This window comes from Pseudorca crassidens, chromosome 16 (genome assembly GCF_039906515.1).
Source record: "Pseudorca crassidens isolate mPseCra1 chromosome 16, mPseCra1.hap1, whole genome shotgun sequence".
NCBI lineage: Eukaryota > Metazoa > Chordata > Mammalia > Artiodactyla > Delphinidae > Pseudorca > Pseudorca crassidens.
In genome coordinates, this window is record NC_090311.1 from 47,946,173 (window position 1) to 47,973,447 (window position 27,275).

The following is a 27,275-nucleotide window of genomic DNA, read 5'->3' on the forward strand; positions in this document are numbered from 1 at the left end:
TCAGCTGTTAACCTTATGGGAGTTCCCTTCTATGTTATTTGTCATTTTTCCCTTGTTGCTTTCAATAATTTTTCTTTAATTTTTGCCAATTTGATTACTCTGTATCTCTGCGTGTTTCTCCTTGGGTTTATCCTGCCTGGGACTGTCCAATTCCTGGACTTGATTAACTATTTCCTTTCCCATGTTAGGGAAGTTTTCAACTATAATCTCTTCAAATATTTTTCAGGTCCTTTCTCTCTCTCTTCTCCTTCCCTATAGGGACCCCTATAACGCAAATGTTGTTGCATTTAATGTCCCATAGGTCTCTTAAGCTGTCTTCATTTCTTTTCATTCTTTTTTCTTTATTCTGTTCTGCAGCAGTGAATTCCACCATTCTGTGTTCCAGGTCACTTATCTGTTCTTCTGCCTCAGTTATTCTGCTATTGATTCCTTCTAGTGTATTTTTCATTTCAGTTACTGTGTTGTTCTTCTCTGTTTGTTCTTTAATTCTTAGATCTTTGTTAAACACTTCTTGTATCTTCTCGATCTTGGCCTCCATTCCTTTTCCTAGGTCCTGGATCATCTTCACTATCATTATTGTTTCTTTTTCTTTTATTTTTGGTATGCGGGCTTCTCACTGTTGTGGCCTCTCCCGTTGCAGAGCACAGGCTCCGGATGCGCGGGCTCAGCGGCCATGGCTTACGGGCCCAGCCACTCCGCGGCATGTGGGATCTTCCCCAACCGGGGCACGAACCCATGTCCCCCTGCATTGGCAGGCGGACTCTCAACCACTGCGCCACCAGGGAAGCCCACTATCATTATTCTGAATTCTTTTTCTGGAAGTTTGCCTATCTCCACTTCATTTAGTTTTTCTCCGGTTTTATCTTGTTCCTTCATCTGGTGCATAGCCCTCTGCCTTTTCATCTTGTCTGTCTTTCTGTCTGTCTTTCTGTGAATGTGGTTTTTGGTCCACAGGCTTCAGGATTGTAATTCTTCTTGCTTCTGCTGTCTGCCCTCTGGTGGATGAGGTTATCTAAGGGGCTTGTGCACGTTCCTGATGGGAGAGACTGGTGGTAGGTAGAGCTGAGTGTTACTTTGGTGGGCAGAGCTCAGTATAACTTTAATCTGCTTGTCTGCTAATGGATGGGGCTAGGTTCCCTCTCTGTTGGCTGTTTGGCCTGAGGTGACCCAACACTGGAGCCTTACCAGGGTCTTTGGTGGGGCTAATGGCAGACTCTGGGAGGACTCACGCCAAAGAGTACTTCCCAGAACTTCTGCTGCCGGTGTCCTTGTCCTCACGGTGAGCCACAGCCACCCCCCACCTCTGCAGGAGACCCTCCAACACTAGTTGGTAGGTGTGGTTCAGTCTCCTATGGGGTCACTGCTCCTTCCCCTGGGTCCCAGTGCACACACTACTTTGTGTGTGCCCTCCAAGATTGGAGTCTCTGCTTCCCCCAGTCCTGTTGAAGTTCTGCAATCAAATCCCAGTAGCCTTCAAAGTCTGATCCTCTAGGAATTCCTCCTCCTGTTGCCAGATCCCCAGGTTGGGAAGTGTGACATGGGGCTCAGAACCTTCCCTCCAGTGGGTGGACTTCTGTGGTATAAGTGTTCTCCAGTTTGTGAGTCACCCACCCAGCAGTTATGGGATTTGATTTTATTGTGATTGTGCCCCTCCTGCCATCTCATTGTGGCTTCTCCTTTGTCTTTGGATGCGGGGTATCTTTTTTGGTGAGTTCCAGTGTCTTCCTGTTGATGATCGTTCAGCAGTTAGTTGTGATTCCGGTGCTCTCGCAAGAGGGAGTGAGAGCGCGTCCTTCTCTGCCACCTTGAACCAATCCTAGATGTCCCGTTCTTACAGATCTTCAGATTTGTTGGCCTCTGCAGTTGCATGAGCCAGTCAGCCAGTTCCTTATAATGAATCAATCTCACATAAGTCCTGTTAGCCGTTTTCCTTCAGTTTTGGTCAGTAATCCTTTTCTTGTCTAGTTTGCTAATGTTTTTCATGTAAGATATGTCACAAGATTGATGGCCTCAAACCTTCAACTTCAGCTTTCCTTCTTTTGCAAGTTAGGATTGGGTTTAGGTCAACTCCCCACCAAGCTTTTTTTATTGCTACCATTTAAAGGTGAGTTCTAATCCAGGAGCCTGTCAGTTTGAACATCAATTGGATCATTTTTGAGGGGAGTGGTTCGGTACCAATGGGTTGCGGAGCTCCCTACAGTCAGCCACGTCAGACTCCGAGCCTGATAGTTTTCCTGTAATTTTGCTGAATTAGTTGACTAGCTCAAATAATTTTTTGTTGATAAAGGAAGTTTTATTTATAAGATGATATAGTCTGTGTTGTGTGCATAGACACAGTTTTAATTTTTCCATTGACACATGGGTGCCTTTTATTTGTTTCCTCAAGACTGGGTAGAACCTCTAGTACACTATTGAGTAACAGTGGTGAAGGCCAGCTTCCTAGCCTTGTTTCTGATTTCAAGAATAAATCTTTAACTTGAGCTTGATGTTTCCTGTGGCTTTGTATACTACTCTTTTCCATATTGAACAAATTTCCTTTTATTCCTACTTCCTTGAGTGTTTGTATCATGAAATAGCACTGGATTTTGATTATAGCTTTTTCTGTAATAATTGATATGATCATGTGTTTTTACTTCACACCTTTATTGCGGTTTAATACATTGCTTAGTTTTAATGTTGAACAACCTGACCTTTCTGGTGTAGAGACATTTGCTTGTGGCATCATCCGTTTCATGTTCAGTTGGTTTCATGCTCTTATTTGTGGAGGATTCTTACATTCCTATTTATAAGGTATACTGCTGTTGTTTTCTTTTTTATGATGTATTTGTGTGATTTTTATTCATTTGGTTTGGTGTTAGTGATTTGGAGGGTTAGCATTAGGGCTGAGACTGGTGTGGGGGCCAAGTTGGGTTGTGGTTTATGTTTGCTGTTGCGATCTAATTTTTATGGTTATGACTTATTTATGCATATGGTTAATTAATAAGCGTTACGGTTTGATTATGGTTATGGTTTTGTTTATTGGTTAAGGTTTATGGTTTTGGTCTCAGGGTTTTGGTCTTAGGGTTCTGTGTTGGAGTATGGGTGTTAGGGTATGGGTTAGAATTAGGGTACAGGTAGGATATGGGTACGAATATGGGTTAGGGTAAGGTACAGGTTTAGGGTATAGGCTAGAGCTAAGGTTAGGTCAGGGTTTAGGGTCAGGGTCAGAGTTTAGGGTTAGGATCAGTGTCAGGATTAGGGGTCAGGGTTGAGCTAGGCCATTGCTTTTCTCCTTCTGTTCTGGGCTCTGATAGAAGATGAATGAAATGTCTGCTCTGGCCACTCACTTTTCCAAACTGAACTCAACCTCAGCCAAGTGTTCTTAGGGTCTCAGAGGTCATGCAGGGTTTCCCTCCACGCTCCCACCTGGGAAGGGTGATGCAGGCCCCACTCTGTCAGGGCAGCCCCACGTCCAGCAGAGCCCTGACATGCAGGGTACTCAGTAGACACGTGTGGATTTTTTTTTTTTTTTTTTGCTGTGTTGGGTCTTCGATGCTGCACACGGGATTTCTCTAGTTGCAGCGAGCGGGGGCTACTCTTTGTTGCGGTGCGCGGGCTTCTCATTGTGGTGGCTTCTCTTGTTGTGGAGCATGGGCTCTAGGCACATGGGCTTCAGTAGTTGTGGCACACAGGCTCAGTAGTTGTGGCACACGGGCTCTAGAACGCAGGCTTGGTAGTTGTGGTGCACGGGCTCAGTTGCTCTGCGGCATGTGGGATCTTCCCAGACCAGGGCTTGAACCCGTGTCCCCTGCATCGGCGGGCGGATTCCCAACCACTGCGCCACCAGGGAAGCCCCGACGTGTGGATTTTATACAGGAGTGGGTGCATTGAGCTGCCAGCCCCCAGGTGCTGCCTTCTTGAGGTCTGGTGGGGTCCTCCTGGGACTGGATGTGTCCTTTGTTCCATCTGCATGGGTGTAGAAACAGGTCTCAGAACAGCCCTTGGCCTCTGAGCATCCAGGCAGACATCCATGGTCTTCCAGCTCAGGTCAGCCTTGGCCCCTCAAGCCCCCTGTGGCCAATTACTGATTGTGCTGCTGGGTAATTGAACAACTACCTGGGCAGCCTAGACAGTTCCTTGGGATGTTTCAGTTCCCAACATCCATGTCATTGAGACAAATGTCTCTTCCCTTACAGCCTCTTAGCCTGCCAAGACAAGTAATAACGCTCCAAATGTTGAGCTTGGCCCTGGTCATGACAATAATGAACAGACTGTGGCCCTGAAATTCTTTGACCTTCTGGTTGTAACAAAGATTGACATTCATGTTCATTGAGAATCAAAGGTATGGAAGCATCTGGGCCTCCTAACAGGCAGCTTCATGTTGTGGCCATATGGCCTTGGGGAGATATGTGCATCCCTGGCCCATATCCTGTGGTCTCTGGAAAGACACCAACTGTGTTATCATGGTATAAAATAATCCACGAGACTCCCTCTGTTTCATGGAATAAGAATTTATCTGCAACTCTAGTAGTTGGTCTCTGCTCTTCATAGAGAGAAGAGACTGGAAAATGAGCAAATTTGTTCCTTGTGGGTGAGTGAGTAATGTGGCCAAGGGGTAGGCATGGCTCCCACCCCCCAGGGCCAGGAGTGAGGTCTGTGTGCCTTCTGAGGGCACACAGGCTATTCTTGGCCAGTCTTTAAAATGTGAGGACCGGATGCCCAAACCAGGAACCCTGAGTTTACCACCAGCAACAAAGTTGCCTTTTCAGCAAGTGGAAGAGCTTCTTGCCAAACTGGGAGGACAGGAGTGGATGAGTGGCCACAGCCCCTGACCCTAAGTGAATCCCGTCCTTCCTTGGGCTTCAGATACACAGCTGTGCAGTAGGCTGTCAGTAACGTGGTATCTGCTGCTTCCCCCAACCCAGCATCTATTCTCAACATCTCAGCTTTTGGGAATTACATCTTGCCTGCTTCCGGTCCACACATTTGCAGAGGATTGATCCCATGTTCCACCCCCCCTTGAAGATGGGCATATGATCCACCTCTAGCCAATCCCATGTTCCATCCTCTTGGCGCTCTGGTGGGTTCAAGCATGAGACCATGACCCAAGCCAGAGCAAAGGTATTTAAAGCCATGACTTTTCATGGAACCTAAAGGAGGAGAGACCCTTCCCAGTAGGATGGACATGAGTGGGTGTTAGCCTGCAGTTGCTGAAGGCTCCTCATGCAGAGAGAGAGACTGTGGATGGGGCCACCACAAAGTCACTTAGTAAGAGAAAGGGACCAGGTCATACTGTGAGAGTGTGAGCTTGTCTCACCAGGCTCAAAACCACTCCTATAACTGCCTCTTGCAAGTATATTATTTTCTTTCTATCATTAAGAAATTTATTAAATTTATTAACTTATTTCCTATCAGTAAGTGTGTCCAGTCCCTTGGAATCAAAAAATTCCTTGCTGACACATCAGAACCAATAATCCCTGAGGCTCCCTTTGGCAGGTGTCCTCATCTGGGGGGTCATGGTGGGCAGAGGTGGCAACACTGGGTGGGGTCAGATCTTAGGGGAGCTGCTGGGCATCTCTGTTCTTGTTCCTTCCCTGTCTAGAAGAGGGAAACCCCAGAGTAATGAGAGGAGAACCAGCAGGGGAAAGGGGTCCCTGGGTGGCTAATTGGTCTGTTTGTATTTGCCTTATTTTAGGGGCATTTTGTTAATGTGTTTTTATTACAAAATCACCCATTTCCTCTACATTTCCAGTTTGATATAATAGCTTTCTCTTATTTGACTTTTAATTTTTCCTTCCTTCTAGCTTCCTACAGAATTGTCACAATGAATGAACACATATTGATACCTTTTTATATATTAACTGAAGTCCATATTTTATTCTAGTTCCCTTTGTTTTTCCTTTTTCTGTCCCAGATCCCATCCAGGGCACCACATGACATGTAGTCATCATGTCTGTCTAGGTTCTTCTGGCCTTTGACAGTTTCTCAGACTCTGCTTGTTTCTCCTTATGGAGGAGGACTGGTCAGGTATTTTGTAGACTGTCCCATGTTGGGATTTACGCGGTGTTTTTCTGTCATGATTAGACTGGGTTTATGGGTTTTGAGGAAGCAAATCACAGAGGTCAACTGCGTTCTCATCATTTTAGGTCAAGTGCGTTCTCATCATTTTAGGTCAAACAGGCTCTCAAGGCAACTTATCACCATTCATGTTAACTTTGGTCACGTGGCTGAGGTCCTGTTTGTCAGTTTTCCCTGCTGTGAAGTTATTTTTCCCATGTCCATACTGTGTATCTTATTTAGGAAGAATCCACACTTCAGAAGAGGGTTAGGGTTACCCTCCTCGATGGATGGCTGGCTGTGTGTCTACATCAGTTATTTGGAATTCTTCTGCATAGGACATTTCTATTCAACACAGTTCATAAAAAGTGTTTGTAGTCATTTTACTAGTGTGGACACCTGAATAGTTATTTTATACTTGTGGTTATAATTCAGCAGTACAGTACAGTATTTGGGTGCTTAGTTCATTCTTGCTTTGACTGTTGAGAGCTTTCTCCACTGTCTCATGGAATTATGTCAAATGAAAACATCTTGTGAGTCGTCTGTCCCCCCAGCCCCCAACCCCCTGCTGGTACTTCTTTACTTTGATACTTTAAGATTATCCTGGCTCATGTATTTACTGAGTCCTAGTAGCAGCCATTTCTTCAAAGAGCCCTGATTCATTTAATTAGAGGATGGTATTAAAAACTTACATTTGAAAGCTAAATGTACTCAGCTGATAATGCACTGAAATATATATGCATGTATTCCAACCTGTGCATATACACCTAATTATAAAGATTTCTATGTGGAACTGTCTGTATCCATGTTAAACTAAAGATGAATTTATATAGATGTCATCACCCTGATCCATTATTACATGGATATTGTAACCTTCTCCCTTTGCTTATCTGTAGCTTCCTATTCCAATGGTGAGAAACCTGGCTTATACCATCTGTCATTTTTTGAATTCATTGCTTGTTCCATTCCAGATTACAGATACAGTGACTTCAACATTCTTAGCTCCTGCCTGCAGGGAAAGAACTTTGAGTCCACTGTTTGGGTACAGTACATTTTGCATTTAGTCTAGAGATTCCATTTACTTCCAGAATTACTAAGGTCAGCACCTTTTGTCCCACTACCAACAGTGAGGTTTTCTCATACATTACTAAATCAGTTTTTGTTAAATTCTGTAATGCATCCTGTGGTACTCCCATATGCTAAGTAACTAAAATTGAATACATTATGATTTATTTGTTGGGCTGTAAACGTTTCTGGGTTTAGACAAATGCATAGTGGCAGGTATTCATCACTGAAGTATTGTATGGAATATTTCAATCCCCCACCCATAACCTGTTTGTTTTACCTGTTTCCGAATGTCATAAATGGGGTCATACACTGTTTAGCACTTCAGACTGGATTCTTCTGCTTAGCAATATACATGTAAGGTTCATCTATGTTTTTGCATGGGTTGATGGTTCACTCCTTTGCTATACCATTGCATATATGGAAGGAAAGTAATTTTCCCTCTACCCTTCTTTGGTCTTCATTGGGTCCCCTCCTTACCCCCCATAAAAAATGAAAGGCAGATGAACTGGAGACAAATAATCAGAAGTTTAATAACATATGTACCTCCTATATGCAAGGGAGATACTCAGGAACACTGAGTAACGCCCTGAAATGGCCCAAGCCATCACCTTAAATACCATCTTCATCTAAAGACAAAAGAAAGGAAGGGTATGAGTGTTGTGCAGATTTAAGTAGCTTTCCCCATTGGTAGAGTTTCTTGAGATTTAGTCATCCTTCCATTCCTTGTAATGGAAAGGGAGATAACCTTTCAAATGGAGATTTCCCTCACAAAAGGGCAATCTTGGCTTGGTTTTCAGAGATTCTCATGTTGTCTTCTTTTTAAAAAAGCAAAATAATCAGCTCAAAATAATCCTTATGCCAAGAGGTATATTGGGGTGGCATATTCTCCCCTTGAAATGGAGGTACCCCAATTTGCTTATGCATTCTTCTACTGAAGAACATCCTGGTTTCTTTAAGTTTATAGCCATTATGAGTAGAAGTGCTGTGCTTAATTACATCCTTGTTTGCGTTTGGACATAGTTCTGAAAAGCAGTTGTCTAAATACTGGAGGCAGGATGTTGGATCCTCAGGTGAGTCTTATTTAGCTTTGGAAAAAACTTCCAAAATACCTTTTAAAAGCAGTAAAGGAGAGTTCCTGTTCACCTCCCATCAATCAGTAGTGGCTTTTTTTTGGAGTTTATTAATTCTAATAGGTGTGCAGTGCTATCTCTGTTTTCATTTCTAATTCCCTAATGGTATATGATGTTGGGCATATTCTTGTATGCTTATTTACTGTCTGTATAATCTTCACCCATTTTTAAGGAGGTTTGTTCTAGATTTCTTGGTGTAATTTGAGTACAAATCTTTTATCATTTTGCAAATAATTTTTCTTTGTGGCATGTCTTTTGGTTTTCTGAATAAGGTATTTCATGGAGTTTAATGTTTTAAATTTTTAAAGTTCCATGTTCATTTTATTTCTTTTGTGGATAGGCTTTTGAGGTTTTGTGTTAAAATCCATCTTTATAGTTTTCCATTTTAAATTTGTGGACAGTTTTGAGTGAATTTTGGTGTAGGCTGTAAAGTTTGTGTCTACATTCTTTTGATTGCATATGGTTTCCAATTATTCTGTAACTCTTTTTGGAGAAGTCATGGGATATTTGGCTCCATTTCAGTTTGAATTTCCAAATTTAGTGGTTTCTGCAGGCTTGCCAGCTTGGAGCATGGGCTCCACTGAACTGAGAGGTTGTGGCCTGCACTTCCCAGTTGGCCAGCAGGAGGTGGTATGCCCACCTTGCTGATCTTTGAGGTGCATATGTGCTCCACTGATGAACTTGGCTTCTCATGCTGCTGATTGAAGTTCAGTCTCTTCAGGATCCGCCATGGTTTCAGCATTGGGGCAACACTGTTGAGTCCATGCAGGCAGGAACCAGATGTCTTCAGGAACTGCCAGGAGGCACCACCATGGGAGGAAAAGGTGAGGAAAAGGTGGGGAGAAACCTCCTGTGTGTGCTTTACTGCTAAGGGGGGGGGGGTCCATTTTCAGAGGACCCAGCAGAGGAAGAGCTTGATGTGGATATTAGTTTTGTGTGTGGTGTTGACAGTGTCTGGTGTTCTTTGATGTTTGGTGTAGAGCTTTCTTGGCACCATTTATTGAGGGGACTGTCCTTTCCCTGTCTTGTGTTCTTGGCTCCTTTGTCATGAATTAACTGATGACGTACAAATGGGTTTTGGTTCCGCTGGCCCATACACCTGTTTTTGTGCCAGAACTACACTGTTTTAGTTACTATAGCTTCATAGTGTAGTAGGAAGTCACGGAGGGAGATGCTTCCAGCTGTGTTTTTCTCTTAGGCTCACTTAGGCTATTCAGGGTTCTTCGTTGTTCCATACAAGTGGTAGGATTGTTTGTTCTGTTTCCATGAGAAATGCAGCTTGAATATTGGAGGGATTACATTGAATGTGTACACTGCTTTTTTTTGCCAAATTAAGTTGTATGGACCCCTCCTTGGGATCCATACAACATAGTTGTCTAAATATAGCCAGTCCTCTACTAGTGAGTGAGATTGAACAATTGGCTGTCTCGTTGAACTGGTTCCCCAAAAGGGGACTAGACTGGACGAGAGGCCACCACATGGTAAGAACATCTCTGTTTTCTGTGTGTGTTGTAAGTCCTAGTCTGTTCTTGATATGATTGAAGCTTCAGTCTCTGTTGTCTGTCCTAATGCTCTTGAAACCCCTTGCTGCAAATGTGGGCACACATTGAGCATTTTTCAAGGCCACTGGGGCACTTACCACTGGAAGACTTCCACGAAAGGATAAGTCTGTCACAGAGCAGGGTAGATGAGCACTAGGCATCCTGCTGACTTGACTGAAGCAAATGTAAGTAGGCAACTGTGAATGCTCACAGCCCGAGAACCCCTGCTGCATTCCCACCTTCAGGATGTAATCAAAAACCCAAGAGCACATCCTTGGTGTTGGTCTGTTGTATCCCAATTTGCCATCCCGGGTCAGGGTACATGTCTCTGTTGGACAGGTCTCTCCCCACTACCCTCCACTGCAGATCCCTAGGGATCCCTTCTCAAACTCTTTACAAATGTTGTTTCTGCCAGATTTCAGGAAAATCACTTTGCCTGCTGGGAAAAGAAGGACCCCCAAATCGTCCAAAGTCCTTGGGTCCTTGTAGCTGAGCAAATGGAGAACTGGACACATGCCAAAGGGGCATTTGGCCTCCCTGCCCAATTTAGTCTGAGGAATATTCCACACTCCTTTCCCCACTTGGGTGGGTGTCCAAACCCTCCTGAACATCTTAGTCTCTGGGGAAGAAAAGGCACTGATTATAACTAATGCAAAGGAGGAAGCTGAAGGCACTGATTATAACTAATGCAAAGGAGGAAGCTGATGAGACTAATCAAAATAATGCAGGACACACTCTATACCAGACTTGAATCCAGGCCATTCCTGACATGGACTCTAGGGGTGGAACCATTAAGAGGAAAACGGTCAGCAGCACCTCACACATTTCAGGGACTTGATACTTCAGGGCATTCAATAGGCTACGAAGAAACCCATAAATTAGAATAGGATTCAAGGAGTCATCCAGGGACTGAAGGAACCCCCTCGGATGTCTGGAAAACCCCTTAGGATGTCCTAAGCAACTGCTTAGGATTTGTGGGGAGGAAGGGGTGGTGGGGAGCAGAACCAGCACCCCTGAGAGGCAGCTGGGGTAGGGGAGGGGCTCCCATGCCCCAAGGGGGAAGAAGGGGTACTGTTGGGAGGGCAGAGGATCAGAAGGGAGCACAGCCAGCATTTCCCCTACCCACTTGGGCCCCAGGGAGCCTGCTGAGATCCCAGGCCTGACCCTCTGCCCACCAAAGCCCCCTTCAGCCATGTGGGTCTTGAGGGAGTGGGAGGGAGGGAAGGGGGAGCAAAAGTAAAGACCAGACTGAGGGGACAGGTCCCTCTGAGAGGCAGCTGGGGAAGGGGAGGAGTTTCTACACCCACTGGGGCCCACCCACATTAGGGGTTCAGCAGTCACAGGGGAGACCCTCAGAGTCTCCTTCCTGCTGCACAAAGCCTAAGCCCCACCCCTACATACAGCACCCTAAGACCCCCTCCAACCCTGCTGGGCCTAAACCCTGCCCACACACCCCTTTACCTCCAAACTCCACAGTGCAAGGCACCCCTCAGGCCGTGCTGCTTTTCCCTGCGTGCAGGTTCTAAGCCTAGGTCCCACCCCCAAGCCTTTTTCCAGCTACAAGGACCTGAGCCTAGGCCCTGCTGCCCCCACTAAAGCCCACTGCTGCCTAAGTTCCACTCCCTGTCTAAACTCTGCCTCCACAGCCAAGGCCTTGTCTGGCATTTTTCTTTTTTTTCTTCTTTCAGGGTGTGGTTGTTTCACCTTCTTGTTGATTCATTTATATTTTTTCTAATTTTTTATTTTTCTAATTACATTTTAATCTTTATACTTTGTTATTCTGCTCCTTTGGGCTTGTTTCCCACCCCCCCCTTTTTTTTTCTTTTTTTTATGTTGTGGTTCTGTTTTGCCTAGTTGTAGTTGTTTCAATTATATTTTTATTTTTCTTAATAATATATTTTTTATTCTTTGTTATTGTACTGCGCCTTTTTTTTTCTTTTCTTTTACTGTGCTATGCAGCTTGTGAGATCTTGGTTCCCAGGCCGGAAGTCGGGCCTGAGCTGCTGTGGTAAGAGCACAGAGTCCAAACTGCTTGACTACCAGAGAACCTGGAGACCCCAGGGAATATTAATCAGAGTGAGATCTCCCAGAGGGTCCTCATCTCAGCACCAAGACCCAGCTCTACCCAACTGCCTGCAAACTCCAGTGCTGGAAGCCTCAGGCCGAACAAACAGTAAAACAGGAACACAGTCCCACCCATCAAAAAAAGAGACAACAAACTATGTTACAGATGAAGGAGCAAGGTAACCTACCTGAAAAAGAATTCAGAGTAATGATAGTAAAGATGATCCAAAATCTCAGAAATAGAATGGAGGCACGGATCAAGGTCTTTAACAAAGACCTAGAAGACCTAGAAGAACTAAAGAACAAACAAACGAGATATTAATCAAACTAACAAAAATTAAATTCAAAGAAAAAATATTAAGGGAAAAGAAAAAGATAACATACAAGGGAATTCCCATAAGGTTATCAGCTGATTTCTCAGCAGAAACTCTGCAGGCCAGAGGGAGTGGCAGGATGTATTTAAAGCCATGAAAGGGAAAAACGTACAACCAAGATCTCTCTACCCAGCAAGGCTCTCATCCAGATTTGATGGAGAAATTAAAAGCTTTACAGATAAGCAAAAGCTATGAGAATTCACCACCACCAAACCAGCTTTACAACAAACGCTAAAGGATCATCTCTAGGCAGGAAACACAAAAGAAAAAGACCCACAAAAACCCAAAACAATTTAGAAAATGGGAATAGGAACATACATATCAATAATTACCTTAAATGTAAATGGATTAAATGCTCCAACCAAAAGACACAGACTGGCTGAATGGATACAAAAACAGGACCCATATATATGTTGTCTACAAGAAACACATGCAGACTGAAAGTTGAGGGGATGGAAAGAGATATGCCATGCAAACTGAAATCACAAGAAAGCTGGAGTAGCAGTACTCATATCAGATGAAAGAGATTTTAAAATAAAGACGGTTACAAGAGATAAGGAAGGACACTACATAATGCTCAAGGGATCAATCCAAGAGGAAAATAAAGCAATTATAAATATTTATGCATCCAACGTAGGAGCACCTCAATACATAAGGCAAGTGCTTATAGCCATAAAAGGGGAAATTGACAGTACCACAATAATAGTGGGGGACTTCTAACACCCCACTTACACTAATAGATCATCCATACAGAAAATAAGGAAATACAAGCTTTAAATGACACAACAGAACAGATAGATTTAATTGATATTTACAGGACCTTCCACCCAAAAGTGGAAATACACTTTTTTCTCAAGTACTCACGGAATGTTCTCCAGGATAGATCACATCTTGGGTCACAAATCAAGCCTTGGTAAATTTAAGAAAACTGAAAATGTATCAAGTATATTTTCCAACCACAGCACTATGAGGTTAGAAATCAATTACAGGAAAAAAACTAAAAACACACACATGGAGGCTAAACACTGCACTGCTAAATAACCAAGAGATCGCTCAAGAAATCAAAGAGGAAATAAAAAATACATAGAAATAAGTGACAAAGTATGACAACCCAAAACCTATAGGACACAGCAAAAGCAGTTCTAGGAGGGAAGTTTATAGCAATTTAGTCTCACCTCAAGAAACAAGAAAAATCTCAAACAATCTAACCTTATACCTAAAGCAACCAGAGAAGAAGAAGAAAACCCAAAGTCAGTAGAAGGAAAGAAATCATAAAGATCAGAGCAGAAATAAATGAAACAGAAAGGAAGAAAATAATAGCAAAGGTCAAAAAAACTACAAGTTGGTTCTTTAGGAAGGTAAACAAAATTGATAAACCATTAGCTAGACTCATCAAGAAGAAAAGGGAGAGGACTCAAATGAATAAAATTAGAAATGAAAAAGGAGAAGTTACAACAGACACTGCAGAAATACAAGGAACTATATGCCAATAAAATGGACAACCTGGAAAAAATGGACAAATTCTTAGGAAGGTACAACTTTCTAAGACAGAGCCAGGAAGAAGTAGAAAATATAAACAGACAAATCACAAGTAATAAAATTGAAAGTGTAATTAAAAATCTTCCAACAAACAAAAGTCCAGGACCAGATGGCTTCACAGGTGAATTCTATCAAACATTTAGAGAAGAGCTAACACCTATCCTTCTCAAACTCTTCCAAAAAATTGCAGAGGGAGTAACATTCCCAAACTCGTTCTACGAGGCCACCATCACCCTCATACCAACACCAAAGATATCATAAAGAAAATTACAGCAATATCACTGATGAACGTAGACACAAAAATCCTCAACAAAATACTAGCAAACAGAATCCAACAGCACATTAAAAGGATCATACACCATGGTCAAGTGGGATTTATCCCAGAGATGCAAGGATTCTTCAATATACACAAATCAATGTGATACACCATATTAATACATTAAAGAATAAAAACCATATGATCATCTCAACAGATGCAGAAAAAGCTTTTGACAAAATTCAACACCCGTTTATGATAAAAACTCTCCAGAAAGTGGGCATAGAGGGAACCTACCTCAACATAATAAAGGCCATATATGATAAACCCACAGCAAACATCATTCTCAAAGGTAAAAAAGTGAAAGCATTTCCACTACGATCAGCTACAAGACAAGGATGTCCACTCTTGCCACTCATATTCAAAAGTCCTAGCCACGGCAATCAGAGAAGAAAAAGAAATAAGAGGAATCCAAATTGGAAAAGAAGTAAAACTGTCACTGTTTGCAGATGACATGGTACTGTACTATACTATAGAGAATCCTAAAGAGGCTACGAGAAAACTAATGAATTTGGTAAAGTTGCAGGATACAAAATTAATGCACAGAAATCTCTTGCATTCCTATGCACTAAGAACAAAAGATCAGAAAGAGAAATTAAGGAAACAATCCCATTTACCACTGCAACAAAAAGAATAAAATACCTAGGAATAAACCTACCTAAGGAGGCCAAAGACTTGCATGCAGAAAACTCTAAGACACTGATGAAAGAAATTAAAGATGATACCAACAGATGGACAGATACACCATGTTCTTGGATTGGAAGAATCAGTACTGTGAAAATGACTACCAAAAGCAATCTACAGATTCAATGCAATCCCTATTAAATTACCAATGGCATTCTTCACCAAATTAAAACAAAAACTTTTATAATTTGTATGGAAACACAAAAGATCCCGAATAGCCAGAGCAATCTTGAGAAAGGAAAACAGAGCTGGAGGAATCAGGCTCCCTGACTTCAGACTGTACTACAGAGCTACAGTAGTGAAGACAGTATGGTACTGGCACAAAAACAGAAAGATAGATCAATGGTACAGGAGAGAAAGCCCAGAGATAAACCCAAGCACCTATGGTCACCTAATCTATGACAAAGGAGGCAAGAATATACAATGGAGAAAAGACAGCCTCTTCAGTAAGTGGTGTTGGGAAAACTAGATAGCTACATGGAAAAGAATGAAATTAGAACACTCCCTAACACCATACACAAAAATAAGCTCGAAATGGATTAAAGACCTAAATGTAAGACCAGACACTATCAAACTCTTAGAGGAGAACATAGGAAGAACACTCTTTGACATAAACCACAGCAAAATCTTTTTTGACCCACCTCCTAGAGTAATGAAAATAAAAACAAAGACAAATGGGTTACCTAATTAAACTTAAAAGCTTTTGCACAGCAAAGGAAATTATAAACAAAACAAAAAACAGCCCTCAGAGTGGGAGAAAATATAGGCAAATGAAGCAACCGACCAGGGATTAAGCTCCAAAATATACAAACAGCTTATGCAGCTCAATATCACAAAAACAACCCAATCAAAAAATGGGTGGAAGATCTAAATAGACATTTCACCAAAGAAGACATACAGGTGGCCAAGAGGCACATGAAAAGGTACTCAACATCACTAATCATTAGAGAAATGCAAATCAAAACTACAATGAGGTATCACCTCACATCGGTCAAAATGGCCATCATCAAAAAATCTACAAACAGTAAATGCTGGAGAGGGTGTGGAGAAAAGGGAACCCTCTTGCACTGTTGGTGCGAATATAAATTGAGACCACCACTATGGAGAAAGAGTATGGAGGTTCCTTAAAAAACTAAAAATAGAACTACTATATGACCTAGCAATCCCACTAGTGGGCATACATACTGAGAAGACCGTAATTAAAAGGACACGTGTACCCCAGTGTTCATTGCAGCACTCTTTACAACAGCCAGCACATGGAAACAACCTGAATGTCCAACAGCAGATGAATGGATAAAGAAGATGTGGCACATATCTACAATGGAATATTACTCAGCCATAAAATGGAACGAAATTGAGTTATTTGTAGTGAGGCAGATGGACCTAGAATCTGTCATACAGAGTGAAGTAAGTCAGAAAGACAAAAACAAATACCGTATATTAACGCGTGTATGTGGGATCTAGCAAAAGGGTACAGATGAACCTATTTCCGTGGTAGGAATAATGTGGACATGGGGGGGGGAAGAGGAGGGTGGGATGAATTGGGAGATTAGGATTGACATGATACACTACCTGTAAAATAGCTAGTGTGAACCTGCTATAAAGCACAGGAAGCTCAGCTCGGTTCTCTGTGATGACCTAGAAGTGCGGGATTGGGAGGTCCAAGAGGAAGGGGATATATGTATACATATAGATGATTCACATCATTGTATCGCAGAAGCCAGCACAACATTGTAAAGCAATTATACTCCAATTAAAAAAAAAGAATGGAGGGAAATTATGCAGCTGCTGGAAGCTATACTCCTGCCAAGGGAGGTAGCAGTTATTCACTGCAGAGGCCAACTAAAGGGAGAAGCAAAAAAAAAAAAAGAGTTAACAGAGCAGACATGGCAGCTAAACAAGTAGCAGAGGATGGGGACGGACTTCAAATGCCACTCCTACCAGCTCACCCAGACCTTAACTCCTACACTCCCATATGTACCCCAGAAGAAAGGGAAAAGGCTTTGAGGTGGGGCTCTTTTAAAAGCCCAGAATATCTGGGATGGATGGTTAATGGTCATGGGCAGCGGTTCCTCCCATCAGCTGTTACCCTGCAGGCCACCAGGCAAGCTCACCAGAGCACACATTACAGGCAGGAGGCCCTGTATCAGTGGTTCATCAAATGCATGACTACTCCCAATGTCCATAATCTCCTTAAACAGGTGGTTGAAGCTTGCCCTATCTGCCTCTGGAATAAGCCCAACACTCCCCTGCCCCAACCCCAAGGTCAGTGGAGTGACCCCCCACCCAGTTTAGAGGCACGTATCCAGGTCAAGACTGGCAAAGTGATTTTACAGTCATGCCCTGGGCACAAGGAACTTTTAGACATTTGCTGGGTTTTAGTGACACCTCCCGGTGGATGGAGGCATTCCCCCCGCCCCCAAACTGAGACTGCCTTGGAGGTCTCTAAGACCCTACTTAAGGAAATAATCCCTCGGTTTGGGCTCCATAAGTCCATCCAGAGTGACAGTGGGCCTGCCTTTCCCGAATTACTAAGGGAGTCTAAGCTCTAGGTATACATGGGGTTTATACTCCACTTGGAGACCACAGTCCCTAGGAAAAGTAGAACAAATCAAATCCTCAAAAGAAACTTAACCAAACTTTGTCAAGACACTCATCAACCCTGGATCTTGCTTCTCCCTGTAGCACTTTTGAGAATGCAAGTAGCCCCTAAAGGAAAGCTCAGGTTGAATCCTTAGGAGCTTATGCATGGGAGGCCCATTCCTGAAGGACCCAGCTCCCAGACGAAACTTAGGGCTATGGACCGATGGAAATATACCTTACAGGGAGGGGAAGTAATCAGATTTACATGCCTGCAGGAATCCAGAGCTGCCTTCCCTTTCTGACATGGTTTTACATCCTTTCTCCCCTGGGGATTGGCTTTATTTGAAAACCTGGAAGGCTGGAAAATCCACAAGACCAGTTAGACCCCAAGCGGATAGGACCTCATCTAGTAACAGTGACCGCTCATTCTGCCTTACAATTACAGGGCATAGACCTGTGCCTGAGGAAGTTACTGGGGCACCCATTCAATATATCTGTGAACCTGTCACAGACCTTAAGTTACTTTTCAAAAGGACGAATTTACCAATAAGTAATGGGACAGACAGGCTGAGTAGTTGCCCTTGTCTTACTTGGCTCTGCTGTTCTGTGAAACCCCTTCCTCTGGCAGACATCTCTGTCCATGCTGGATATAGGGGATATTAATACAGGTGGCAGCATGAGTGGCCATTATTGTCTGTTCTTCCTTTCCTTCTCTGCTCTGCCTCATAAGTATCCACGCGGAATGCGAATTCAATGCAGTAGTAAATTTCTTGAGGATCACAGCCCGTGGACAAAATCCATCCCAGTGCTGGTCTGTCACCCCCACCCACAAGGTGATGCCTATGGATTAAAGCTATCACATTTTACTCCTACGAATGACAGCCTCACTCTCACCTTGCTTAACAGGTCTGCTAATCCTACCCCTCTTGAAGTTCATATGTCATCCCTAACACAGCTTTCCTGCTTGGAGCTCACCCCTCGCATCAACACCTCTAAGGAGTACAGAGCACTCACGCTACAGTGCCATCTGTCTACCGGTCTTGCTGCCACTGCCCCTATCAACAGCCTCTACCAAAGGGCGGAACTTCCAGTAACACCGTGTGGCTGATCTGGACTCTGATCAGTGCTTCTTCCATTGCCCCACAATTAAGTGCCCCAGGATTGACTTCTATGGAAATTTCTCCTACTGGTGCCCTCCACACTGACTCCATGAATACACACAAGGACCAGATGGGAAATGTACTCTTTGGGGAGGGAAGACACTGGTTGTCTGGTGTTTAGTATATGGCCCTCCTGAGGCCTGGGGGAAAACCACTAGTCAAGAATACCCCAGTGACACCTGCTCTGCAGGTGGGCCTCTCTCCCCACACTGCAAGGGCACCCCGTCTTGGGCTAGCCACTTATGGAGGTGGTTCAACTCCTCAGAAGTGCACCAGGCATGCAGTCCCCCTGGGTACCTCTTCCTTTGTGGCCTGAGAGTAAACCAATTGCCCCATAAGAACAACCCTAACTCCTACCCTTCTCCAGGGTGGGCTCTAGGCTACCCTTGTTTAGGTAGTCCCCAATTTGTGCACAGTGCATGCTAGGCCAGCTGTGTTCCAGGAACCTAGGTATAACCATTCATGATATCACCCAACCCTGAGATAAAAGGGCAATAGATCTCATTCTGGCAGAAGTATAGATTGCCCTCACACTGGTGGCTTCCTGTGGAGGTTTCACATAGCATGAAACCACTCTACACAATCTCAACGCTGGCCCTTGAGGACTTATCTAAAAATATGGGGGATGCCTTACAAGGCCTCCGTACTTCCCTAGACTCACTAGCAGATGTTGTTCTTGACAACAGGCAAGTGCTTAATTATCTCCTGGCTGAGAAAAGCGGAGTATGTGCAGTTACAAATAAAGCCGGTTGCAGGTATGTCAGTAACTCTGGTCAGATTGAGGTAAACATTAAAGAGATCTACGAGCAACCTCAAAGGCTACACAGATGTAACACACAAGGTCCAGATCCAAGCTGCATTGGAATATGGTCACACAGTGCCTCCCGGTTTAACCTGGTCTCCTCCACCTCTCGGTCCAGTAACTGCTGTTATCCTCCTGCTCATCTTGGGGCCTCGCCTCCTTCACTGCCTTGTCAACTTCCTTAGTGAATGGACTGAAGCCATCAGACTGCAGATGATACTAACACAAGGGTACGAGCAACTGGGACTGCAGCCTGGTGAGCAGCAGACATATTTCCGGCTACTTAGGAACACTTCTACTCCTCTAATGCAGGGAAAATCTGCACCCATATTCAGCGAGAAGTGGCTTCAGAAGGCAGAACTTTGACCTTCAGCGCCCCTCAAGAATGAGGAACAGTGACAAGGAAAGGAGGGATTTTGTTGCCAGAGCTGTGCCAGGTCTTTACGCAAAACCCACCAACCCGCCCCTCCCCACCCCCGAACAGGAATAAACATGTATCTTTAAGTCACAGGATCTGGAGACAAAAGGAAGAAGCTATACAGAGAGACAAAAAAAAAAAAAAACCAGATAGAAACAGCTGGAACCAAGGTGGCAACGAATCTCACCTGCAACAGACCCTCAGTCTCATCACACGCTGATTTTACCCGATCAGCTACTGGATGACACACATACTGGTGGCCATGCCTGGAAGATGGGGACCAAAAAAGGATAGAAGGGGGTGCACCCCGTATCCAGGAAAACGCTGCCCCTTCCCCAGTAGACTAATGCATCTGTCTCCCCGTCGTTAGCCTCACTCCTCCTCCCTTCACTCTTCACTCTTTAAAATCGAATCCGTCTCACCCCCGTGGGTGAGAAGTTGATCTGTGAACTAAGATCTCGCTTCTTCATTCCTTGGCCACAGAATAAACCTTGGGCTGCGTCGGTCTCAGCTTCGGTTTCCTTTTCTGGCTGCACAAACCTGAACTAGCATCTATTCTATACTTTCTTTTCATTTTTGTCCTTATACCAATAACAAGTATTATTGAAAATAATCTCTTAAAAAGAAAAGTCTTGGTTTTGTAAATCAGAAAAGGAGAACAACTTATCCGCCTAAGACTCAAGAAGCTCCAGCTCCACCTTCAGCTCCCAAAGCTGAAATTCTACTTAAAGAATTCCCTGAACAATTTGCTTACGGGACATTAACACTATCTTTAAGTATTGTGTAAGTATTAAAAAATGACATCATAAAAGCTGACATTACTATGTACTTTGTACATACACGCTCTTCCACATAAATAAGTTTGATACATACACCTTACCATAATACATGATCCTGTAATCATGTATTAATTATCTACCCCATGTCTATAAGCATGTACATCAGCCTACTGATACTACAGGACACATTAAACATTTCAATCCATATTAGATTCCAGTCTCTATGAAATATTCAAAGGGGTAATTGAAGTGATCGTTATTATATAAGACATGTTTATTAGTTGTACATACCACATTATGTCCAAACATTTCCAGGCAACATGCTTATCATAACCAATAACCAGAGCTTAAGCAAAAGCCTTGATACACCATCAACCCACTGAAACATGCCTCTCTCCTCGTTCTGGGCCCAAGAACCACGGGGATTTCTAGAAATGAATTATATCTGGCATCTGGTTCTTACGTTGGGGCCATCACACCTAAAACTGCCCACTCTTTCCCTTTAAATAAGACATCTGGCTGGACTATCAAACCAGCTTATGCTCACACATAACTGGTTTCATGCATTTGGTATCATTTAATTCTGGGGGATGCTGTGACTCAGCTGTGCCATCAGAGGCCTTAACACAGTCAAGCAACTTGTAACTGAGCTTAAGTTGAATGTTATTTACCAACATAATCAACTATAATGTGTTCCTGAGTCCACAATCACCAGACAGAGCATTTAGACACATACATATGCACATGTTTATCAGGTAAACAGCTTCCTTAATCAAACGCTTCTACCTAACACTAAATCTCATATTTTGTAGGCCATCGTGGCCCTGCCGAACCCCCCAAACAAGGAGAAGCACAGAACTACGTAAGAGTTGGGTAACTCATCTAACAACATACTGTCCTTCACCAATCCAAAGTTAGTATAACTACAAAGTAGCCTCCTAATGATACCAATCAATTACTTGTAGTAGTCTTACAAAGAAAGATGCCCCCCTAGTTCTGCCATGTACCTTAAAAAAAAGTACATTTAATCTTTAAAAGAAAAAATATTAAATATTTCAACACTAATTGTAACACAACCCAAACTACTACACTGAATGCCAATATATCACATAAATACATAAATCTTACATGTACAAAGTCCTACTCAACCTGTGGATGTAGCTTAATAAGTAAAGTCTGGTTCTGTAAATGCCTAGATGAATTTGCCAACTCCATAAATTCATAGGTGTGGTCCCAGCCTACCAATTTCTAATAAAATTACACATGCAAGTCTGCATCCATTGAGAATGCCCTCTGAATCAAAAGATTAAAGGGAGCAGGCCTCCAGCACACTAAAAAGTAGCTCAGACCTTGCTTAACTTCGCCCCTGTGGGAAATGGCAGTGATTAAAAATTAAGCCATAAAAGAAAGCTTAAGTTCTGCTAAGAATTAGGGGGCTTCCATGGTGGCGCAGTGGTTAATCCGCCTGCCAATGCTGGGGACTTGGGTTTGAGCCCTGGTCCGGGAAGATCCCACACGCCACAGAGCAACTGAGTCGGTGCGGCACAACTACTGAGCCTGCGCTCTAGAGCCAGTGAGCCACAGCTACTCAAGTCCACACACCTAGAGCCCGTGTTCCGCAACAATAGAAGCCACCACGATGAGAAGCCCGCACACCGCAACAAAGAGTAGCCCCCTCGCCACAACTAGAGAAAGCCCGCGCACAGCAGCTAAGACCCAACGCAGCCAAAAATGAATAAATAAAATGAATAAATTTATATTTAAAAAAAAGAATTAGGGTTGGTAAATTTTGCATCAGCCACCCTGGTCATAAGATTAACCCATATTTATTAAGAAATCCAGCATAAAGCGTGTTAAAAATTACCACCAGATAAAGCCCTAGCTAAGCTGTACAAAGCCATAGCTAAAATAAAAATAAGCTATCGAAGTGCTTTAACATTTCTGATTACATGACAGCTAAGATCCAAACTGGAATTAGATGTCCCACAATGCTTAGCCCTATATCAAAGTAATTGTAACAAAATTACCAGAAGATTACTAGCATAATCCTAAAAGTCGAACTTGGTAGTGCTTCACACCCCTCCAGAGGAACCTGTTCTATAATTGATAAACTCTGATAAACCTCACCAGCCCTATATACCACCATCCTCAGAAAACCCTGGTAAAGAACAATAGTAAGCATAATTATCAGACAAAAACGACAGGTCAAGGTGAAGCCTATGGGGGAGCCTTTTTTATTTCTATGAAATAAAAAAACCAATGGAGGACTTAGTAGTAAATTAAGAACATAGTGCTTAATTGAATCAGGCCAAGCCATGAAGCGCACACACATTGCCCATCACTCTCCTCAGATACAGATAATCTTTCATAACCTATTACCAAGTACCAAACATAAAACAGGAGATAAACTGTAAGCATACTGGAAGGTGAGCAGACTGCAATGTGCTTGGATGAATCAAAGTGCAGCTTAAAGAAAAGCACCTAGTTGACACCCAGGACATTTCATACTGCATGAACAGTCTGTACTAAAAGTAGCCCAAACGTCCCACCAAATTCAACTATCATAAGTAAACTAAATAAAACATTCAGTCAACATCTAATGTATGAAGATAGAAATTTAAACCTGTTGATATGGATAAAGTACCATAAGGGAATGATGAAAGAAGCATGAAAAGTACCAAAAACTTACCCCTTTTAGTTTTTTCATACTGATTTAACTAGAAAACTTTACAGAGAACTTAAGTTAAACTCCCTGATACCGGATGAGCTAGTTAGGAACAGTGTACAGGAACAAACTCAGCTAAACGGCAAACTAGTGAGAAGACGTGTGAGTAGAGGTGACGAGCCCAACAGGCCTGGTGACAGCTGGTTGTCCAGAAAGGAATTTTAGTTCAACTTTAAATATTTTTTTAGAAAAAGACTTTTACTCTAATTTTAAGTGTCATTCTAAAACACTGCAGCTTTCTAGATAAAGGGTACAACCTTCTCTAGACCATAAGCATAAACAATACCATAGTTGGCTTAAAAGCAGCCAATTAAGAAAGCATTCAAGGTCAATCACACACATTCATCTTAATATTAATAGTAAATAGAGCAACTCCTAATTTTATACTGGACTAATCTATTCATTAATAGAAACAGTACTCTTAATGTAACAAGAAATATTTGTCCTTGCATAAGCTTATATCAGAACAGATAACCCACTGATAGTTAACAACAAAGTAAACCTAAACTAATACTTAACCTATTCAAACACTGTTAACCCAACACAAGTATGCATTTACGAAAAGATTATAAGAAGTAAAGGGAACTTGGGAATCACAAACCCTGCCTGCTTATAAAAAACATCACCTCTAGCACTTCTGGTATTAGAGGCACTTCCTACCTAGTGACATCTGTTTAGTAAGGGCTGTGGTATCCTGAGTGTGGAAAGGTAGCATAGTCATTTGTTCTCTAAATAAGGACTTGCGTGACTGGTCATACAACGCTTTTACTGTCTCAATCCGTGAAATTAACCTTCCTGTGAAGAGGCGGGAATAATATAAGATGGGAGGACTCTATGGAGCTTAAATTAATTCATTAATCCAAAAATATAAACAACTGACCTTTTAAAGGATAACATAGCTTTAAATGGATTAACAATTTTGGTTGGGGTGACCCTGGAGAATAAAATAACCTCCTAGTGGTTAAAATTTAGACCAACTAGTCAGAATGCTTTATTGCCTATTGTTCTAAAACACTGATCAACAGAACAAGTTATCCTAGGGATAACTGTGCAATCCTATTCTAGAGTTCATATCAACCACAGGGTTTACGACCTTGGTGCTGGATCAGGACATTGCAATGGTTTAACTGCTATTAATGGTCTCTTTGTTCAACAGTTAAAGTCCTACATGATCTGAGTTCAGACTGGAATAATCCTGGTCGGTTTCTATCTACTATAGATTTCTCCCAATAAGAAAGGACCAGAGAAAGAAGGCCTACTTTACAAAATGTATTTGAACTAAATGATGATATAATCTACATTCAATTAATTTATACATACCCTACTGTAGGCAAGGTTTGTCAGGGTTTGCAGAGCCCGGCAACTGCGTGAAACTTAAACCTTTATCCACAGAGGTTCAAGTCCTCTTCCTAAGAATATGTTTATAATCAACATTCTTTCACTAATTACCCAATTTTACTCGCTGTAGCATTCCTTACATTAACTGAATGGAAAATCCTAGGCTGTATGCAAATCCAGAAAGCGCCAAACATGGTCAGCCCCTGTGGATTATTACAACCCATTGCTGACGCAGTCAAATCCTTTATTAAAGCTCCACTATGACCGTCAAGATCATCAGTTTATGTATTTATTATTGCACCAGTGCTAGCCTTAACCCTGGCTCTCACAATATGAATTCCTCTTCCCATAACTTCTCCACCAATTACTATAAACCTAGGCATACTGTTTATATTAGCTATATCAAGCCTAGCCATTTATTCCATCCTCTGACCTGGATGAGCTTCAGATTCAAAATATGAACTAATTGGAGCTCTACAGGCAGTAGCACAATCTCACATGAAGTAACATTAGCAATTAGTCTCTTATCAGTCCTGCTGGTAAGTGGATCATTTACACTCTCAACAGTAATCGCACAAAAAACACCTATGACTAATTTTCCCATCCTGACCCCTACCCAGAATTTGAGTATTCTAGCAGAAATCCAATGAAGCGCCATTTGATTTTGCAAACGTACAATCAAAACGTGTATTTGGCTTCAATGGAGAAAACACAGGCACATTCACCCTGTTCTTCCTAGAGAATATGTCAATATCATAATAAACATGTTCACGACAATCCTACCTACAGGAGCATCTTACAACCACTACGTGCCAGAATTATATACAGCCAGCGTCATCATTAAAACACTCTTCACAATCTGCTTTCTAGGAATTCGAGCATCCTACCCACAATTTTGAGATGATCAACTTACACATCTCTATATAAAAGATTTTTTTTTACCACTAACATTAGCTCTGTGTATCTGAGAGGTTTCACAATCTGTAATCACATCAGGCATCTCGCCACAAACATAAATATGTCTGACAAAATAGTTACTTTGATAGAATAAATAATATAGGCTTAAACCCTCTTATTCCTAGAATAGTAGGAATTGAACTTACTCTTAAGAGTTTTACATTCTCCATGCTACCACATTACACCACATGCTACAGTAAGGACCAAAAGTAAGATATTAGGCCCATACCCCCAAAATGTTGTTTTATATCCTTCCTGGAATAATAAACCATATTGTTTTTATTATCATTCTACTGACAGTTATATCGGGAACCATAATTGTAACAAGCCCACACTGGTTAATGTTATCCCCATTCTAATAAAAACATTAACCTATAAACTATAGAAGCATCCAACAAATATTTTCTAAAACAATCTACCAAATCAATACTACTTGTCATGGCTATTTTGTTAATCTAATATACTCTGGTCAATGAACACAATGAATTACAAACATCTTTAATCCAACAGCATCTACCATCATAAACAATAGCCCTTGTCATAAAATTAGGTCTTTCCCCATTTCACATCTCAGTCCCTGAAGTAACACAAGTCACTCCATGAACAGCAGGCCAGATGCTATTATCAGAACAAACTTGCCCCCTTCTCAGTTTTATACCAAATCTCACCATCCATCAACCTAAACAAACTATTAATCATAGGTATATTATGAATCATAATTGGAGGCTGAGGCAGACTTAACTATAATCACCTAGGAAAAATTATAGCCTCCTTGTCAATTGCCCATATGGGATGAACAACAGCTATTATAATGTATAATCTAACCATAGCAATCCTAATCATGCTGATTTATATCACAATATCACTGTCTTCTTACTATTTATGCCCAGCTTATGTACAACAACAGGATCATTATCACACACATGAAATAAAACACCTCCCATCACAATACTTATCCTCACCATTGTAGCACCATTAGGAGGTCTCCCACCACTATCAGGGTTTTTACCCAAATGAATAATTATCCAAGAGATCACAAAAATGAGAACAGGGCTTCCCTGGTGGCACAGTGGTTGAGAGTCTGCCTGCCGATGCAGAGGACACGGGTTCGTGCCCCAGTCCGGGAAGATCCCACATGCCGCGGGCCTGTGAGTCATGGCCGCCGAGCCTGCGCGTCCGGAGCCTGTGCTCCGCAACGGGAGAGGCCACAGCAGTGAGAGGCCCGCGTACCGCAAAAAAAAAAAAAAAAAAAAAGAGAGAACAACATTCTACCACACTAATAGCCATCAGAGCAGTCCTCAGCATATATTTCTACTTGCAGCTAACATACTCCACATCACTAACTATATTCCCTTCAATAAACAACATAAAAATAAAACAATATACAAAATAAATAACCTTCTTGGTGCAGCCCTTATGGAAAATAGTATGGAGGTTCCTCAAAAAACTAAAAACAGAGTTGCCATATGACCCAGCATCCCCCTTCTGGGCATGTACCCAGACAAAACTCTATTTCGAAAAGATACATGCACCCCTAGATTCACAGCAGCTCTGTTTACAATAGCCAAGACGTGGAAACAACCTAAATGTCCTTTGACAGATGAATGGATAAAGGAGACGTGGTACATATACACAATGGGATATTACTCAGCCATAAAAACACTGAAATAATGCCACTTGCAGCAACACGGATAGACCTAGAGATTATCATACTAAGCAAAGTGAGAAAGAGAGAGACAAATACTATATATCACTTATATG

The 27,275-nt window shown here is 42.3% G+C and overlaps 2 long non-coding RNA genes across 2 annotated transcripts in view; one reads left to right on the forward strand and one right to left on the reverse strand.

Moving 5' to 3' along the window:
• Window positions 1-8,391: 8,391 nt before the first annotated feature.
• On the forward strand, window positions 8,392-19,788 carry LOC137209094 (uncharacterized). Its single transcript, XR_010935890.1, has 2 exons — window positions 8,392-9,058; window positions 11,735-19,788. It is a non-coding gene; the product is annotated as an uncharacterized lncRNA (long non-coding RNA).
• LOC137209095 (uncharacterized) overlaps window positions 9,561-27,275 on the reverse strand; it is a 50,400-nt gene continuing 32,685 nt past the window's right edge. The window contains exons 2-3 of the long non-coding RNA XR_010935891.1: window positions 12,028-12,125; window positions 9,561-9,944 (exon numbers count right to left, since the gene is read on the reverse strand). This is a non-coding gene — a long non-coding RNA (uncharacterized lncRNA). The remainder of the gene's footprint in view (window positions 9,945-12,027; window positions 12,126-27,275) is intronic.